Raw genomic sequence first — 19,190 nt, 5'->3', positions numbered from 1 at the left:
ATTGTCTGGCAGCCTCCCTGACAGCAAGCAGTGATAGTGCCCATGAAGGGGACCTTGTTGGGCCCGCCCCTTTCACGGTTATCGCTTCTCGGCCTTTTGGCTAAGATCAAGTGTAGTATCTGTTCTTATCAGTTTAATATCTGATACGTCCCCTATCTGGGGACCATATATTAAATGGATTTTTGAGAACGGGGGCCGATTTCGAAGCTTGCTTCCGTCGCCCTATGCATTGACCCGATATGGCAGTATCTTCGGGTACAGTGCACCACCCCCTTACAGGGTTAAAAAGAAAGATTCCTACTTTCATTGCTACCTGCTTGCTGGCTAGCCAGCTAGCCAGCCCTGTGGGCCTTGCTGCTGCTGCAGCCAAAAAACAAAAGGTGGTGCTGCTGCTGCTTCTGCTGCTTCTGCTTCTGCTTGTGTCTGGCCCCTGTTGGAGCGTCCAGGCACAGGACTTCTGCTGCTGCTGACTAAATGGCCTCCTTAATTGGATCATTTGAGTAGCCAGCACACCTGTGCAGGTAGGGCATGACATGATAGGCAGCTGCCTTGATAGCGGGTGGGTGCTGAATGTTCCTAATTGACAAAATAAGATTAATGCTTATGAAGAAATATAAAATCTCATCCCTTCCCCAATATCGCGCCACACCCCTACCCCTTAATTCCCTGGTTGAACGTGATGGACATATGTCTTTTTTCGACCGTACTAACTATGTAACTATGTAACATAACATGGGGGGGGGGGGTCTCCTGGCTGTTCACACAGGTGTGTCATTGCTGTACATTGACCATGCATTGCTTCTGTGGTATTGCAAAGGCAAAGACAAATGCTTCCAGCCATCCATTGCACTAATGGATTGGTCATCAGCTGGCTGTCTATGTCCCGCATCAATATAGACCAAAGTACAGAGGGTTAGGCTATGCTATTGTGCACCTACCTGATGCATCAGAAGGTGCGAGGCCCTTGCTAAATTCTGTGCACAGACTTTGAGATCTATACTTTAGACTGTATCTAAACCTGCTCCAACATGGACTGACATTCTGGCCTACTTTCAGCCGATGCGACTTGTCTGTCGCTGAACAGTCGCTTTTTATGTATTCAGCACCTATGTATAATGTTGTAAAAATGCTCTAGAAGCTAAAGTCGCAGAAATGTCACACATATTTGGCCTGCAACTTTCTGTGCGACAAATTCAGACAGGAAAAATCAGTATAAATCCTTAGAAAATTATCCCCCAGTGTCTCCATCTGCTGGCGGTATTGAATAAGCATTGCTGCACTGATGGGGTATGCATTAGACGAAAAAAAAGAAGAAAAAGAAGAATAATACGCCCAGAAAAGAGGCGAAAAGGAGAAAAACGTAAAAAAACGTGAAAAAAAAGTAAGAGGAAGAGAAGGGAAAAAAAGGTGGAAATGGGTTTAAAAGTGATTTCGGCGGAGAAATATATATATATATATATATATATATATATATATATATATATATACGCGCACACACACACATATATATAAACGTATTCTCCGTTGAGATATTGCAGCCGCTGCTGTGTCCAGGCCCAGGAGCCTTAGCACTGTGCTGTGATGTCACTCAATACCACTGACATCACTAGGTGTAAACAACATCTCTCCTTTGCTGTGTATGTGACTATGGAGCTGTTTGGTGATGTCGTCTATTATGGCCTTCATAGAAGCAACAGGAGATTGTTGCATCCATCTAGAACCCTCAGAACTACAGTGCTATGATGTCACTCACTTCCACAGGCCTTGCAGAGTGTAAACAACAACAACCCAGCTTTGTTGTGTATGTAACCATAGGGATTTGTGATGTCACCTAGAACCTTCACAGCAGCGACAGCTTTATGAGGAGCATCAGCACTGCTCTGCCTGAGCAGAACCATCACCGCCATAGGTTGTCAAATAACCCGGATTTAACCCACACAGGTAAGTCCAATGGGGTGCAGGCATGTCCTCTATGCTTACAGCTTCCCGTGGGTGTTGGTTTGATACCGTTTGGGGACAGCCAAGGAGGCATCTGCAGGCAACAAAGGTAGGTGTGTGCTTGTGTGTGTGTTTCCTATGCAGATCCTAAGCCCAGTGTCACATGCAAGTAGGAGGAGTAAGAAGGGTTCCTGGCAAATCCGGGTTATGGATTGCATTTAAAAAGGCCCCGTGGGAGTGCAATGGGCCCCTGTCTTGCTGCTTAGCAATAATGGTATGGGTTTAGGTTCTGCTGTGTGTACTGGTGGTTGACTGCCCCCCAGCCCAGAGTGTGCATGGAAAATTGTCTGGCAGCCTCCCTGACAGCAAGCAGTGATAGTGCCCATGAAGGGGACCTTGTTGGGCCCGCCCCTTTCACGGTTATCGCTTCTCGGCCTTTTGGCTAAGATCAAGTGTAGTATCTGTTCTTATCAGTTTAATATCTGATACGTCCCCTATCTGGGGACCATATATTAAATGGATTTTTGAGAACGGGGGCCGATTTCGAAGCTTGCTTCCGTCGCCCTATGCATTGACCCGATATGGCAGTATCTTCGGGTACAGTGCACCACCCCCTTACAGGGTTAAAAAGAAAGATTCCTACTTTCATTGCTACCTGCTTGCTGGCTAGCCAGCTAGCCAGCCCTGTGGGCCTTGCTGCTGCTGCAGCCAAAAAACAAAAGGTGGTGCTGCTGCTGCTTCTGCTGCTTCTGCTTCTGCTTGTGTCTGGCCCCTGTTGGAGCGTCCAGGCACAGGACTTCTGCTGCTGCTGACTAAATGGCCTCCTTAATTGGATCATTTGAGTAGCCAGCACACCTGTGCAGGTAGGGCATGACATGATAGGCAGCTGCCTTGATAGCGGGTGGGTGCTGAATGTTCCTAATTGACAAAATAAGATTAATGCTTATGAAGAAATATAAAATCTCATCCCTTCCCCAATATCGCGCCACACCCCTACCCCTTAATTCCCTGGTTGAACGTGATGGACATATGTCTTTTTTCGACCGTACTAACTATGTAACTATGTAACATAACATGGGGGGGGGGGTCTCCTGGCTGTTCACACAGGTGTGTCATTGCTGTACATTGACCATGCATTGCTTCTGTGGTATTGCAAAGGCAAAGACAAATGCTTCCAGCCATCCATTGCACTAATGGATTGGTCATCAGCTGGCTGTCTATGTCCCGCATCAATATAGACCAAAGTACAGAGGGTTAGGCTATGCTATTGTGCACCTACCTGATGCATCAGAAGGTGCGAGGCCCTTGCTAAATTCTGTGCACAGACTTTGAGATCTATACTTTAGACTGTATCTAAACCTGCTCCAACATGGACTGACATTCTGGCCTACTTTCAGCCGATGCGACTTGTCTGTCGCTGAACAGTCGCTTTTTATGTATTCAGCACCTATGTATAATGTTGTAAAAATGCTCTAGAAGCTAAAGTCGCAGAAATGTCACACATATTTGGCCTGCAACTTTCTGTGCGACAAATTCAGACAGGAAAAATCAGTATAAATCCTTAGAAAATTATCCCCCAGTGTCTCCATCTGCTGGCGGTATTGAATAAGCATTGCTGCACTGATGGGGTATGCATTAGACGAAAAAAAAGAAGAAAAAGAAGAATAATACGCCCAGAAAAGAGGCGAAAAGGAGAAAAACGTAAAAAAACGTGAAAAAAAAGTAAGAGGAAGAGAAGGGAAAAAAAGGTGGAAATGGGTTTAAAAGTGATTTCGGCGGAGAAATATATATATATATATATATATATATATATATATATATATATATACGCGCACACACACACATATATATAAACGTATTCTCCGTTGAGATATTGCAGCCGCTGCTGTGTCCAGGCCCAGGAGCCTTAGCACTGTGCTGTGATGTCACTCAATACCACTGACATCACTAGGTGTAAACAACATCTCTCCTTTGCTGTGTATGTGACTATGGAGCTGTTTGGTGATGTCGTCTATTATGGCCTTCATAGAAGCAACAGGAGATTGTTGCATCCATCTAGAACCCTCAGAACTACAGTGCTATGATGTCACTCACTTCCACAGGCCTTGCAGAGTGTAAACAACAACAACCCAGCTTTGTTGTGTATGTAACCATAGGGATTTGTGATGTCACCTAGAACCTTCACAGCAGCGACAGCTTTATGAGGAGCATCAGCACTGCTCTGCCTGAGCAGAACCATCACCGCCATAGGTTGTCAAATAACCCGGATTTAACCCACACAGGTAAGTCCAATGGGGTGCAGGCATGTCCTCTATGCTTACAGCTTCCCGTGGGTGTTGGTTTGATACCGTTTGGGGACAGCCAAGGAGGCATCTGCAGGCAACAAAGGTAGGTGTGTGCTTGTGTGTGTGTTTCCTATGCAGATCCTAAGCCCAGTGTCACATGCAAGTAGGAGGAGTAAGAAGGGTTCCTGGCAAATCCGGGTTATGGATTGCATTTAAAAAGGCCCCGTGGGAGTGCAATGGGCCCCTGTCTTGCTGCTTAGCAATAATGGTATGGGTTTAGGTTCTGCTGTGTGTACTGGTGGTTGACTGCCCCCCAGCCCAGAGTGTGCATGGAAAATTGTCTGGCAGCCTCCCTGACAGCAAGCAGTGATAGTGCCCATGAAGGGGACCTTGTTGGGCCCGCCCCTTTCACGGTTATCGCTTCTCGGCCTTTTGGCTAAGATCAAGTGTAGTATCTGTTCTTATCAGTTTAATATCTGATACGTCCCCTATCTGGGGACCATATATTAAATGGATTTTTGAGAACGGGGGCCGATTTCGAAGCTTGCTTCCGTCGCCCTATGCATTGACCCGATATGGCAGTATCTTCGGGTACAGTGCACCACCCCCTTACAGGGTTAAAAAGAAAGATTCCTACTTTCATTGCTACCTGCTTGCTGGCTAGCCAGCTAGCCAGCCCTGTGGGCCTTGCTGCTGCTGCAGCCAAAAAACAAAAGGTGGTGCTGCTGCTGCTTCTGCTGCTTCTGCTTCTGCTTGTGTCTGGCCCCTGTTGGAGCGTCCAGGCACAGGACTTCTGCTGCTGCTGACTAAATGGCCTCCTTAATTGGATCATTTGAGTAGCCAGCACACCTGTGCAGGTAGGGCATGACATGATAGGCAGCTGCCTTGATAGCGGGTGGGTGCTGAATGTTCCTAATTGACAAAATAAGATTAATGCTTATGAAGAAATATAAAATCTCATCCCTTCCCCAATATCGCGCCACACCCCTACCCCTTAATTCCCTGGTTGAACGTGATGGACATATGTCTTTTTTCGACCGTACTAACTATGTAACTATGTAACATAACATGGGGGGGGGGGGTCTCCTGGCTGTTCACACAGGTGTGTCATTGCTGTACATTGACCATGCATTGCTTCTGTGGTATTGCAAAGGCAAAGACAAATGCTTCCAGCCATCCATTGCACTAATGGATTGGTCATCAGCTGGCTGTCTATGTCCCGCATCAATATAGACCAAAGTACAGAGGGTTAGGCTATGCTATTGTGCACCTACCTGATGCATCAGAAGGTGCGAGGCCCTTGCTAAATTCTGTGCACAGACTTTGAGATCTATACTTTAGACTGTATCTAAACCTGCTCCAACATGGACTGACATTCTGGCCTACTTTCAGCCGATGCGACTTGTCTGTCGCTGAACAGTCGCTTTTTATGTATTCAGCACCTATGTATAATGTTGTAAAAATGCTCTAGAAGCTAAAGTCGCAGAAATGTCACACATATTTGGCCTGCAACTTTCTGTGCGACAAATTCAGACAGGAAAAATCAGTATAAATCCTTAGAAAATTATCCCCCAGTGTCTCCATCTGCTGGCGGTATTGAATAAGCATTGCTGCACTGATGGGGTATGCATTAGACGAAAAAAAAGAAGAAAAAGAAGAATAATACGCCCAGAAAAGAGGCGAAAAGGAGAAAAACGTAAAAAAACGTGAAAAAAAAGTAAGAGGAAGAGAAGGGAAAAAAAGGTGGAAATGGGTTTAAAAGTGATTTCGGCGGAGAAATATATATATATATATATATATATATATATATATATATATATACGCGCACACACACACATATATATAAACGTATTCTCCGTTGAGATATTGCAGCCGCTGCTGTGTCCAGGCCCAGGAGCCTTAGCACTGTGCTGTGATGTCACTCAATACCACTGACATCACTAGGTGTAAACAACATCTCTCCTTTGCTGTGTATGTGACTATGGAGCTGTTTGGTGATGTCGTCTATTATGGCCTTCATAGAAGCAACAGGAGATTGTTGCATCCATCTAGAACCCTCAGAACTACAGTGCTATGATGTCACTCACTTCCACAGGCCTTGCAGAGTGTAAACAACAACAACCCAGCTTTGTTGTGTATGTAACCATAGGGATTTGTGATGTCACCTAGAACCTTCACAGCAGCGACAGCTTTATGAGGAGCATCAGCACTGCTCTGCCTGAGCAGAACCATCACCGCCATAGGTTGTCAAATAACCCGGATTTAACCCACACAGGTAAGTCCAATGGGGTGCAGGCATGTCCTCTATGCTTACAGCTTCCCGTGGGTGTTGGTTTGATACCGTTTGGGGACAGCCAAGGAGGCATCTGCAGGCAACAAAGGTAGGTGTGTGCTTGTGTGTGTGTTTCCTATGCAGATCCTAAGCCCAGTGTCACATGCAAGTAGGAGGAGTAAGAAGGGTTCCTGGCAAATCCGGGTTATGGATTGCATTTAAAAAGGCCCCGTGGGAGTGCAATGGGCCCCTGTCTTGCTGCTTAGCAATAATGGTATGGGTTTAGGTTCTGCTGTGTGTACTGGTGGTTGACTGCCCCCCAGCCCAGAGTGTGCATGGAAAATTGTCTGGCAGCCTCCCTGACAGCAAGCAGTGATAGTGCCCATGAAGGGGACCTTGTTGGGCCCGCCCCTTTCACGGTTATCGCTTCTCGGCCTTTTGGCTAAGATCAAGTGTAGTATCTGTTCTTATCAGTTTAATATCTGATACGTCCCCTATCTGGGGACCATATATTAAATGGATTTTTGAGAACGGGGGCCGATTTCGAAGCTTGCTTCCGTCGCCCTATGCATTGACCCGATATGGCAGTATCTTCGGGTACAGTGCACCACCCCCTTACAGGGTTAAAAAGAAAGATTCCTACTTTCATTGCTACCTGCTTGCTGGCTAGCCAGCTAGCCAGCCCTGTGGGCCTTGCTGCTGCTGCAGCCAAAAAACAAAAGGTGGTGCTGCTGCTGCTTCTGCTGCTTCTGCTTCTGCTTGTGTCTGGCCCCTGTTGGAGCGTCCAGGCACAGGACTTCTGCTGCTGCTGACTAAATGGCCTCCTTAATTGGATCATTTGAGTAGCCAGCACACCTGTGCAGGTAGGGCATGACATGATAGGCAGCTGCCTTGATAGCGGGTGGGTGCTGAATGTTCCTAATTGACAAAATAAGATTAATGCTTATGAAGAAATATAAAATCTCATCCCTTCCCCAATATCGCGCCACACCCCTACCCCTTAATTCCCTGGTTGAACGTGATGGACATATGTCTTTTTTCGACCGTACTAACTATGTAACTATGTAACATAACATGGGGGGGGGGGTCTCCTGGCTGTTCACACAGGTGTGTCATTGCTGTACATTGACCATGCATTGCTTCTGTGGTATTGCAAAGGCAAAGACAAATGCTTCCAGCCATCCATTGCACTAATGGATTGGTCATCAGCTGGCTGTCTATGTCCCGCATCAATATAGACCAAAGTACAGAGGGTTAGGCTATGCTATTGTGCACCTACCTGATGCATCAGAAGGTGCGAGGCCCTTGCTAAATTCTGTGCACAGACTTTGAGATCTATACTTTAGACTGTATCTAAACCTGCTCCAACATGGACTGACATTCTGGCCTACTTTCAGCCGATGCGACTTGTCTGTCGCTGAACAGTCGCTTTTTATGTATTCAGCACCTATGTATAATGTTGTAAAAATGCTCTAGAAGCTAAAGTCGCAGAAATGTCACACATATTTGGCCTGCAACTTTCTGTGCGACAAATTCAGACAGGAAAAATCAGTATAAATCCTTAGAAAATTATCCCCCAGTGTCTCCATCTGCTGGCGGTATTGAATAAGCATTGCTGCACTGATGGGGTATGCATTAGACGAAAAAAAAGAAGAAAAAGAAGAATAATACGCCCAGAAAAGAGGCGAAAAGGAGAAAAACGTAAAAAAACGTGAAAAAAAAGTAAGAGGAAGAGAAGGGAAAAAAAGGTGGAAATGGGTTTAAAAGTGATTTCGGCGGAGAAATATATATATATATATATATATATATATATATATATATATATATACGCGCACACACACACATATATATAAACGTATTCTCCGTTGAGATATTGCAGCCGCTGCTGTGTCCAGGCCCAGGAGCCTTAGCACTGTGCTGTGATGTCACTCAATACCACTGACATCACTAGGTGTAAACAACATCTCTCCTTTGCTGTGTATGTGACTATGGAGCTGTTTGGTGATGTCGTCTATTATGGCCTTCATAGAAGCAACAGGAGATTGTTGCATCCATCTAGAACCCTCAGAACTACAGTGCTATGATGTCACTCACTTCCACAGGCCTTGCAGAGTGTAAACAACAACAACCCAGCTTTGTTGTGTATGTAACCATAGGGATTTGTGATGTCACCTAGAACCTTCACAGCAGCGACAGCTTTATGAGGAGCATCAGCACTGCTCTGCCTGAGCAGAACCATCACCGCCATAGGTTGTCAAATAACCCGGATTTAACCCACACAGGTAAGTCCAATGGGGTGCAGGCATGTCCTCTATGCTTACAGCTTCCCGTGGGTGTTGGTTTGATACCGTTTGGGGACAGCCAAGGAGGCATCTGCAGGCAACAAAGGTAGGTGTGTGCTTGTGTGTGTGTTTCCTATGCAGATCCTAAGCCCAGTGTCACATGCAAGTAGGAGGAGTAAGAAGGGTTCCTGGCAAATCCGGGTTATGGATTGCATTTAAAAAGGCCCCGTGGGAGTGCAATGGGCCCCTGTCTTGCTGCTTAGCAATAATGGTATGGGTTTAGGTTCTGCTGTGTGTACTGGTGGTTGACTGCCCCCCAGCCCAGAGTGTGCATGGAAAATTGTCTGGCAGCCTCCCTGACAGCAAGCAGTGATAGTGCCCATGAAGGGGACCTTGTTGGGCCCGCCCCTTTCACGGTTATCGCTTCTCGGCCTTTTGGCTAAGATCAAGTGTAGTATCTGTTCTTATCAGTTTAATATCTGATACGTCCCCTATCTGGGGACCATATATTAAATGGATTTTTGAGAACGGGGGCCGATTTCGAAGCTTGCTTCCGTCGCCCTATGCATTGACCCGATATGGCAGTATCTTCGGGTACAGTGCACCACCCCCTTACAGGGTTAAAAAGAAAGATTCCTACTTTCATTGCTACCTGCTTGCTGGCTAGCCAGCTAGCCAGCCCTGTGGGCCTTGCTGCTGCTGCAGCCAAAAAACAAAAGGTGGTGCTGCTGCTGCTTCTGCTGCTTCTGCTTCTGCTTGTGTCTGGCCCCTGTTGGAGCGTCCAGGCACAGGACTTCTGCTGCTGCTGACTAAATGGCCTCCTTAATTGGATCATTTGAGTAGCCAGCACACCTGTGCAGGTAGGGCATGACATGATAGGCAGCTGCCTTGATAGCGGGTGGGTGCTGAATGTTCCTAATTGACAAAATAAGATTAATGCTTATGAAGAAATATAAAATCTCATCCCTTCCCCAATATCGCGCCACACCCCTACCCCTTAATTCCCTGGTTGAACGTGATGGACATATGTCTTTTTTCGACCGTACTAACTATGTAACTATGTAACATAACATGGGGGGGGGGGGTCTCCTGGCTGTTCACACAGGTGTGTCATTGCTGTACATTGACCATGCATTGCTTCTGTGGTATTGCAAAGGCAAAGACAAATGCTTCCAGCCATCCATTGCACTAATGGATTGGTCATCAGCTGGCTGTCTATGTCCCGCATCAATATAGACCAAAGTACAGAGGGTTAGGCTATGCTATTGTGCACCTACCTGATGCATCAGAAGGTGCGAGGCCCTTGCTAAATTCTGTGCACAGACTTTGAGATCTATACTTTAGACTGTATCTAAACCTGCTCCAACATGGACTGACATTCTGGCCTACTTTCAGCCGATGCGACTTGTCTGTCGCTGAACAGTCGCTTTTTATGTATTCAGCACCTATGTATAATGTTGTAAAAATGCTCTAGAAGCTAAAGTCGCAGAAATGTCACACATATTTGGCCTGCAACTTTCTGTGCGACAAATTCAGACAGGAAAAATCAGTATAAATCCTTAGAAAATTATCCCCCAGTGTCTCCATCTGCTGGCGGTATTGAATAAGCATTGCTGCACTGATGGGGTATGCATTAGACGAAAAAAAAGAAGAAAAAGAAGAATAATACGCCCAGAAAAGAGGCGAAAAGGAGAAAAACGTAAAAAAACGTGAAAAAAAAGTAAGAGGAAGAGAAGGGAAAAAAAGGTGGAAATGGGTTTAAAAGTGATTTCGGCGGAGAAATATATATATATATATATATATATATATATATATATATATATATACGCGCACACACACACATATATATAAACGTATTCTCCGTTGAGATATTGCAGCCGCTGCTGTGTCCAGGCCCAGGAGCCTTAGCACTGTGCTGTGATGTCACTCAATACCACTGACATCACTAGGTGTAAACAACATCTCTCCTTTGCTGTGTATGTGACTATGGAGCTGTTTGGTGATGTCGTCTATTATGGCCTTCATAGAAGCAACAGGAGATTGTTGCATCCATCTAGAACCCTCAGAACTACAGTGCTATGATGTCACTCACTTCCACAGGCCTTGCAGAGTGTAAACAACAACAACCCAGCTTTGTTGTGTATGTAACCATAGGGATTTGTGATGTCACCTAGAACCTTCACAGCAGCGACAGCTTTATGAGGAGCATCAGCACTGCTCTGCCTGAGCAGAACCATCACCGCCATAGGTTGTCAAATAACCCGGATTTAACCCACACAGGTAAGTCCAATGGGGTGCAGGCATGTCCTCTATGCTTACAGCTTCCCGTGGGTGTTGGTTTGATACCGTTTGGGGACAGCCAAGGAGGCATCTGCAGGCAACAAAGGTAGGTGTGTGCTTGTGTGTGTGTTTCCTATGCAGATCCTAAGCCCAGTGTCACATGCAAGTAGGAGGAGTAAGAAGGGTTCCTGGCAAATCCGGGTTATGGATTGCATTTAAAAAGGCCCCGTGGGAGTGCAATGGGCCCCTGTCTTGCTGCTTAGCAATAATGGTATGGGTTTAGGTTCTGCTGTGTGTACTGGTGGTTGACTGCCCCCCAGCCCAGAGTGTGCATGGAAAATTGTCTGGCAGCCTCCCTGACAGCAAGCAGTGATAGTGCCCATGAAGGGGACCTTGTTGGGCCCGCCCCTTTCACGGTTATCGCTTCTCGGCCTTTTGGCTAAGATCAAGTGTAGTATCTGTTCTTATCAGTTTAATATCTGATACGTCCCCTATCTGGGGACCATATATTAAATGGATTTTTGAGAACGGGGGCCGATTTCGAAGCTTGCTTCCGTCGCCCTATGCATTGACCCGATATGGCAGTATCTTCGGGTACAGTGCACCACCCCCTTACAGGGTTAAAAAGAAAGATTCCTACTTTCATTGCTACCTGCTTGCTGGCTAGCCAGCTAGCCAGCCCTGTGGGCCTTGCTGCTGCTGCAGCCAAAAAACAAAAGGTGGTGCTGCTGCTGCTTCTGCTGCTTCTGCTTCTGCTTGTGTCTGGCCCCTGTTGGAGCGTCCAGGCACAGGACTTCTGCTGCTGCTGACTAAATGGCCTCCTTAATTGGATCATTTGAGTAGCCAGCACACCTGTGCAGGTAGGGCATGACATGATAGGCAGCTGCCTTGATAGCGGGTGGGTGCTGAATGTTCCTAATTGACAAAATAAGATTAATGCTTATGAAGAAATATAAAATCTCATCCCTTCCCCAATATCGCGCCACACCCCTACCCCTTAATTCCCTGGTTGAACGTGATGGACATATGTCTTTTTTCGACCGTACTAACTATGTAACTATGTAACATAACATGGGGGGGGGGGGTCTCCTGGCTGTTCACACAGGTGTGTCATTGCTGTACATTGACCATGCATTGCTTCTGTGGTATTGCAAAGGCAAAGACAAATGCTTCCAGCCATCCATTGCACTAATGGATTGGTCATCAGCTGGCTGTCTATGTCCCGCATCAATATAGACCAAAGTACAGAGGGTTAGGCTATGCTATTGTGCACCTACCTGATGCATCAGAAGGTGCGAGGCCCTTGCTAAATTCTGTGCACAGACTTTGAGATCTATACTTTAGACTGTATCTAAACCTGCTCCAACATGGACTGACATTCTGGCCTACTTTCAGCCGATGCGACTTGTCTGTCGCTGAACAGTCGCTTTTTATGTATTCAGCACCTATGTATAATGTTGTAAAAATGCTCTAGAAGCTAAAGTCGCAGAAATGTCACACATATTTGGCCTGCAACTTTCTGTGCGACAAATTCAGACAGGAAAAATCAGTATAAATCCTTAGAAAATTATCCCCCAGTGTCTCCATCTGCTGGCGGTATTGAATAAGCATTGCTGCACTGATGGGGTATGCATTAGACGAAAAAAAAGAAGAAAAAGAAGAATAATACGCCCAGAAAAGAGGCGAAAAGGAGAAAAACGTAAAAAAACGTGAAAAAAAAGTAAGAGGAAGAGAAGGGAAAAAAAGGTGGAAATGGGTTTAAAAGTGATTTCGGCGGAGAAATATATATATATATATATATATATATATATATATATATATATACGCGCACACACACACATATATATAAACGTATTCTCCGTTGAGATATTGCAGCCGCTGCTGTGTCCAGGCCCAGGAGCCTTAGCACTGTGCTGTGATGTCACTCAATACCACTGACATCACTAGGTGTAAACAACATCTCTCCTTTGCTGTGTATGTGACTATGGAGCTGTTTGGTGATGTCGTCTATTATGGCCTTCATAGAAGCAACAGGAGATTGTTGCATCCATCTAGAACCCTCAGAACTACAGTGCTATGATGTCACTCACTTCCACAGGCCTTGCAGAGTGTAAACAACAACAACCCAGCTTTGTTGTGTATGTAACCATAGGGATTTGTGATGTCACCTAGAACCTTCAAAGCAGCGACAGCTTTATGAGGAGCATCAGCACTGCTCTGCCTGAGCAGAACCATCACCGCCATAGGTTGTCAAATAACCCGGATTTAACCCACACAGGTAAGTCCAATGGGGTGCAGGCATGTCCTCTATGCTTACAGCTTCCCGTGGGTGTTGGTTTGATACCGTTTGGGGACAGCCAAGGAGGCATCTGCAGGCAACAAAGGTAGGTGTGTGCTTGTGTGTGTGTTTCCTATGCAGATCCTAAGCCCAGTGTCACATGCAAGTAGGAGGAGTAAGAAGGGTTCCTGGCAAATCCGGGTTATGGATTGCATTTAAAAAGGCCCCGTGGGAGTGCAATGGGCCCCTGTCTTGCTGCTTAGCAATAATGGTATGGGTTTAGGTTCTGCTGTGTGTACTGGTGGTTGACTGCCCCCCAGCCCAGAGTGTGCATGGAAAATTGTCTGGCAGCCTCCCTGACAGCAAGCAGTGATAGTGCCCATGAAGGGGACCTTGTTGGGCCCGCCCCTTTCACGGTTATCGCTTCTCGGCCTTTTGGCTAAGATCAAGTGTAGTATCTGTTCTTATCAGTTTAATATCTGATACGTCCCCTATCTGGGGACCATATATTAAATGGATTTTTGAGAACGGGGGCCGATTTCGAAGCTTGCTTCCGTCGCCCTATGCATTGACCCGATATGGCAGTATCTTCGGGTACAGTGCACCACCCCCTTACAGGGTTAAAAAGAAAGATTCCTACTTTCATTGCTACCTGCTTGCTGGCTAGCCAGCTAGCCAGCCCTGTGGGCCTTGCTGCTGCTGCAGCCAAAAAACAAAAGGTGGTGCTGCTGCTGCTTCTGCTGCTTCTGCTTCTGCTTGTGTCTGGCCCCTGTTGGAGCGTCCAGGCACAGGACTTCTGCTGCTGCTGACTAAATGGCCTCCTTAATTGGATCATTTGAGTAGCCAGCACACCTGTGCAGGTAGGGCATGACATGATAGGCAGCTGCCTTGATAGCGGGTGGGTGCTGAATGTTCCTAATTGACAAAATAAGATTAATGCTTATGAAGAAATATAAAATCTCATCCCTTCCCCAATATCGCGCCACACCCCTACCCCTTAATTCCCTGGTTGAACGTGATGGACATATGTCTTTTTTCGACCGTACTAACTATGTAACTATGTAACATAACATGGGGGGGGGGGGTCTCCTGGCTGTTCACACAGGTGTGTCATTGCTGTACATTGACCATGCATTGCTTCTGTGGTATTGCAAAGGCAAAGACAAATGCTTCCAGCCATCCATTGCACTAATGGATTGGTCATCAGCTGGCTGTCTATGTCCCGCATCAATATAGACCAAAGTACAGAGGGTTAGGCTATGCTATTGTGCACCTACCTGATGCATCAGAAGGTGCGAGGCCCTTGCTAAATTCTGTGCACAGACTTTGAGATCTATACTTTAGACTGTATCTAAACCTGCTCCAACATGGACTGACATTCTGGCCTACTTTCAGCCGATGCGACTTGTCTGTCGCTGAACAGTCGCTTTTTATGTATTCAGCACCTATGTATAATGTTGTAAAAATGCTCTAGAAGCTAAAGTCGCAGAAATGTCACACATATTTGGCCTGCAACTTTCTGTGCGACAAATTCAGACAGGAAAAATCAGTATAAATCCTTAGAAAATTATCCCCCAGTGTCTCCATCTGCTGGCGGTATTGAATAAGCATTGCTGCACTGATGGGGTATGCATTAGACGAAAAAAAAGAAGAAAAAGAAGAATAATACGCCCAGAAAAGAGGCGAAAAGGAGAAAAACGTAAAAAAACGTGAAAAAAAAGTAAGAGGAAGAGAAGGGAAAAAAAGGTGGAAATGGGTTTAAAAGTGATTTCGGCGGAGAAATATATATATATATATATATATATATATATATATATATATATATATACGCGCACACACACACATATATATAAACGTATTCTCCGTTGAGATATTGCAGCCGCTGCTGTGTCCAGGCCCAGGAGCCTTAGCACTGTGCTGTGATGTCACTCAATACCACTGACATCACTAGGTGTAAACAACATCTCTCCTTTGCTGTGTATGTGACTATGGAGCTGTTTGGTGATGTCGTCTATTATGGCCTTCATAGAAGCAACAGGAGATTGTTGCATCCATCTAGAACCCTCAGAACTACAGTGCTATGATGTCACTCACTTCCACAGGCCTTGCAGAGTGTAAACAACAACAACCCAGCTTTGTTGTGTATGTAACCATAGGGATTTGTGATGTCACCTAGAACCTTCACAGCAGCGACAGCTTTATGAGGAGCATCAGCACTGCTCTGCCTGAGCAGAACCATCACCGCCATAGGTTGTCAAATAACCCGGATTTAACCCACACAGGTAAGTCCAATGGGGTGCAGGCATGTCCTCTATGCTTACAGCTTCCCGTGGGTGTTGGTTTGATACCGTTTGGGGACAGCCAAGGAGGCATCTGCAGGCAACAAAGGTAGGTGTGTGCTTGTGTGTGTGTTTCCTATGCAGATCCTAAGCCCAGTGTCACATGCAAGTAGGAGGAGTAAGAAGGGTTCCTGGCAAATCCGGGTTATGGATTGCATTTAAAAAGGCCCCGTGGGAGTGCAATGGGCCCCTGTCTTGCTGCTTAGCAATAATGGTATGGGTTTAGGTTCTGCTGTGTGTACTGGTGGTTGACTGCCCCCCAGCCCAGAGTGTGCATGGAAAATTGTCTGGCAGCCTCCCTGACAGCAAGCAGTGATAGTGCCCATGAAGGGGACCTTGTTGGGCCCGCCCCTTTCACGGTTATCGCTTCTCGGCCTTTTGGCTAAGATCAAGTGTAGTATCTGTTCTTATCAGTTTAATATCTGATACGTCCCCTATCTGGGGACCATATATTAAATGGATTTTTGAGAACGGGGGCCGATTTCGAAGCTTGCTTCCGTCGCCCTATGCATTGACCCGATATGGCAGTATCTTCGGGTACAGTGCACCACCCCCTTACAGGGTTAAAAAGAAAGATTCCTACTTTCATTGCTACCTGCTTGCTGGCTAGCCAGCTAGCCAGCCCTGTGGGCCTTGCTGCTGCTGCAGCCAAAAAACAAAAGGTGGTGCTGCTGCTGCTTCTGCTGCTTCTGCTTCTGCTTGTGTCTGGCCCCTGTTGGAGCGTCCAGGCACAGGACTTCTGCTGCTGCTGACTAAATGGCCTCCTTAATTGGATCATTTGAGTAGCCAGCACACCTGTGCAGGTAGGGCATGACATGATAGGCAGCTGCCTTGATAGCGGGTGGGTGCTGAATGTTCCTAATTGACAAAATAAGATTAATGCTTATGAAGAAATATAAAATCTCATCCCTTCCCCAATATCGCGCCACACCCCTACCCCTTAATTCCCTGGTTGAACGTGATGGACATATGTCTTTTTTCGACCGTACTAACTATGTAACTATGTAACATAACATGGGGGGGGGGGGGTCTCCTGGCTGTTCACACAGGTGTGTCATTGCTGTACATTGACCATGCATTGCTTCTGTGGTATTGCAAAGGCAAAGACAAATGCTTCCAGCCATCCATTGCACTAATGGATTGGTCATCAGCTGGCTGTCTATGTCCCGCATCAATATAGACCAAAGTACAGAGGGTTAGGCTATGCTATTGTGCACCTACCTGATGCATCAGAAGGTGCGAGGCCCTTGCTAAATTCTGTGCACAGACTTTGAGATCTATACTTTAGACTGTATCTAAACCTGCTCCAACATGGACTGACATTCTGGCCTACTTTCAGCCGATGCGACTTGTCTGTCGCTGAACAGTCGCTTTTTATGTATTCAGCACCTATGTATAATGTTGTAAAAATGCTCTAGAAGCTAAAGTCGCAGAAATGTCACACATATTTGGCCTGCAACTTTCTGTGCGACAAATTCAGACAGGAAAAATCAGTATAAATCCTTAGAAAATTATCCCCCAGTGTCTCCATCTGCTGGCGGTATTGAATAAGCATTGCTGCACTGATGGGGTATGCATTAGACGAAAAAAAAGAAGAAAAAGAAGAATAATACGCCCAGAAAAGAGGCGAAAAGGAGAAAAACGTAAAAAAACGTGAAAAAAAAGTAAGAGGAAGAGAAGGGAAAAAAAGGTGGAAATGGGTTTAAAAGTGATTTCGGCGGAGAAATATATATATATATATATATATATATATATATATATATATATATATACGCGCACACACACACATATATATAAACGTATTCTCCGTTGAGATATTGCAGCCGCTGCTGTGTCCAGGCCCAGGAGCCTTAGCACTGTGCTGTGATGTCACTCAATACCACTGACATCACTAGGTGTAAACAACATCTCTCCTTTGCTGTGTATGTGACTATGGAGCTGTTTGGTGATGTCGTCTATTATGGCCTTCATAGAAGCAACAGGAGATTGTTGCATCCATCTAGAACCCTCAGAACTACAGTGCTATGATGTCACTCACTTCCACAGGCCTTGCAGAGTGTAAACAACAACAACCCAGCTTTGTTGTGTATGTAACCATAGGGATTTGTGATGTCACCTAGAACCTTCACAGCAGCGACAGCTTTATGAGGAGCATCAGCACTGCTCTGCCTGAGCAGAACCATCACCGCCATAGGTTGTCAAATAACCCGGATTTAACCCACACAGGTAAGTCCAATGGGGTGCAGGCATGTCCTCTATGCTTACAGCTTCCCGTGGGTGTTGGTTTGATACCGTTTGGGGACAGCCAAGGAGGCATCTGCAGGCAACAAAGGTAGGTGTGTGCTTGTGTGTGTGTTTCCTATGCAGATCCTAAGCCCAGTGTCACATGCAAGTAGGAGGAGTAAGAAGGGTTCCTGGCAAATCCGGGTTATGGATTGCATTTAAAAAGGCCCCGTGGGAGTGCAATGGGCCCCTGTCTTGCTGCTTAGCAATAATGGTATGGGTTTAGGTTCTGCTGTGTGTACTGGTGGTTGACTGCCCCCCAGCCCAGAGTGTGCATGGAAAATTGTCTGGCAGCCTCCCTGACAGCAAGCAGTGATAGTGCCCATGAAGGGGACCTTGTTGGGCCCGCCCCTTTCACGGTTATCGCTTCTCGGCCTTTTGGCTAAGATCAAGTGTAGTATCTGTTCTTATCAGTTTAATATCTGATACGTCCCCTATCTGGGGACCATATATTAAATGGATTTTTGAGAACGGGGGCCGATTTCGAAGCTTGCTTCCGTCGCCCTATGCATTGACCCGATATGGCAGTATCTTCGGGTACAGTGCACCACCCCCTTACAGGGTTAAAAAGAAAGATTCCTACTTTCATTGCTACCTGCTTGCTGGCTAGCCAGCTAGCCAGCCCTGTGGGCCTTGCTGCTGCTGCAGCCAAAAAACAAAAGGTGGTGCTGCTGCTGCTTCTGCTGCTTCTGCTTCTGCTTGTGTCTGGCCCCTGTTGGAGCGTCCAGGCACAGGACTTCTGCTGCTGCTGACTAAATGGCCTCCTTAATTGGATCATTTGAGTAGCCAGCACACCTGTGCAGGTAGGGCATGACATGATAGGCAGCTGCCTTGATAGCGGGTGGGTGCTGAATGTTCCTAATTGACAAAATAAGATTAATGCTTATGAAGAAATATAAAATCTCATCCCTTCCCCAATATCGCGCCACACCCCTACCCCTTAATTCCCTGGTTGAACGTGATGGACATATGTCTTTTTTCGACCGTACTAACTATGTAACTATGTAACATAACATGGGGGGGGGGGGTCTCCTGGCTGTTCACACAGGTGTGTCATTGCTGTACATTGACCATGCATTGCTTCTGTGGTATTGCAAAGGCAAAGACAAATGCTTCCAGCCATCCATTGCACTAATGGATTGGTCATCAGCTGGCTGTCTATGTCCCGCATCAATATAGACCAAAGTACAGAGGGTTAGGCTATGCTATTGTGCACCTACCTGATGCATCAGA

The 19,190-nt window shown here is 46.1% G+C and overlaps 9 non-coding genes across 9 annotated transcripts; all 9 read left to right on the top strand.

The window, feature by feature from the left end:
• The first annotated feature begins 80 nt into the window (after positions 1-80).
• On the top strand, positions 81-271 carry LOC130350014 (U2 spliceosomal RNA). Its single transcript, XR_008887225.1, has one exon. It is a non-coding gene; the product is annotated as a U2 spliceosomal RNA (small nuclear RNA).
• Positions 272-2,360: 2,089 nt separating this feature from the next.
• LOC130350013 (U2 spliceosomal RNA) lies at positions 2,361-2,551 on the top strand. The gene has a single exon (XR_008887224.1). It is a non-coding gene; the product is annotated as a U2 spliceosomal RNA (small nuclear RNA).
• Positions 2,552-4,639: 2,088 nt separating this feature from the next.
• Positions 4,640-4,830, top strand: LOC130350012 (U2 spliceosomal RNA). Its single transcript, XR_008887223.1, has one exon. It is a non-coding gene; the product is annotated as a U2 spliceosomal RNA (small nuclear RNA).
• Positions 4,831-6,917: 2,087 nt separating this feature from the next.
• Positions 6,918-7,108, top strand: LOC130350011 (U2 spliceosomal RNA). Its single transcript, XR_008887222.1, has one exon. It is a non-coding gene; the product is annotated as a U2 spliceosomal RNA (small nuclear RNA).
• A 2,088-nt stretch (positions 7,109-9,196) lies between these two features.
• Positions 9,197-9,387, top strand: LOC130350010 (U2 spliceosomal RNA). Its single transcript, XR_008887221.1, has one exon. It is a non-coding gene; the product is annotated as a U2 spliceosomal RNA (small nuclear RNA).
• Positions 9,388-11,476: 2,089 nt separating this feature from the next.
• LOC130350009 (U2 spliceosomal RNA) lies at positions 11,477-11,667 on the top strand. Its single transcript, XR_008887220.1, has one exon. It is a non-coding gene; the product is annotated as a U2 spliceosomal RNA (small nuclear RNA).
• Positions 11,668-13,754: 2,087 nt separating this feature from the next.
• On the top strand, positions 13,755-13,945 carry LOC130350056 (U2 spliceosomal RNA). The gene has a single exon (XR_008887254.1). It is a non-coding gene; the product is annotated as a U2 spliceosomal RNA (small nuclear RNA).
• Positions 13,946-16,036: 2,091 nt separating this feature from the next.
• On the top strand, positions 16,037-16,227 carry LOC130350044 (U2 spliceosomal RNA). The gene has a single exon (XR_008887250.1). It is a non-coding gene; the product is annotated as a U2 spliceosomal RNA (small nuclear RNA).
• A 2,092-nt stretch (positions 16,228-18,319) lies between these two features.
• LOC130350032 (U2 spliceosomal RNA) lies at positions 18,320-18,510 on the top strand. Its single transcript, XR_008887241.1, has one exon. It is a non-coding gene; the product is annotated as a U2 spliceosomal RNA (small nuclear RNA).
• The last annotated feature ends 680 nt before the right edge of the window (positions 18,511-19,190 follow it).

Source organism: Hyla sarda, unplaced genomic scaffold (genome assembly GCF_029499605.1).
Source record: "Hyla sarda isolate aHylSar1 unplaced genomic scaffold, aHylSar1.hap1 scaffold_932, whole genome shotgun sequence".
NCBI lineage: Eukaryota > Metazoa > Chordata > Amphibia > Anura > Hylidae > Hyla > Hyla sarda.
This window is presented reverse-complemented; position numbering and strand designations above follow the sequence as displayed.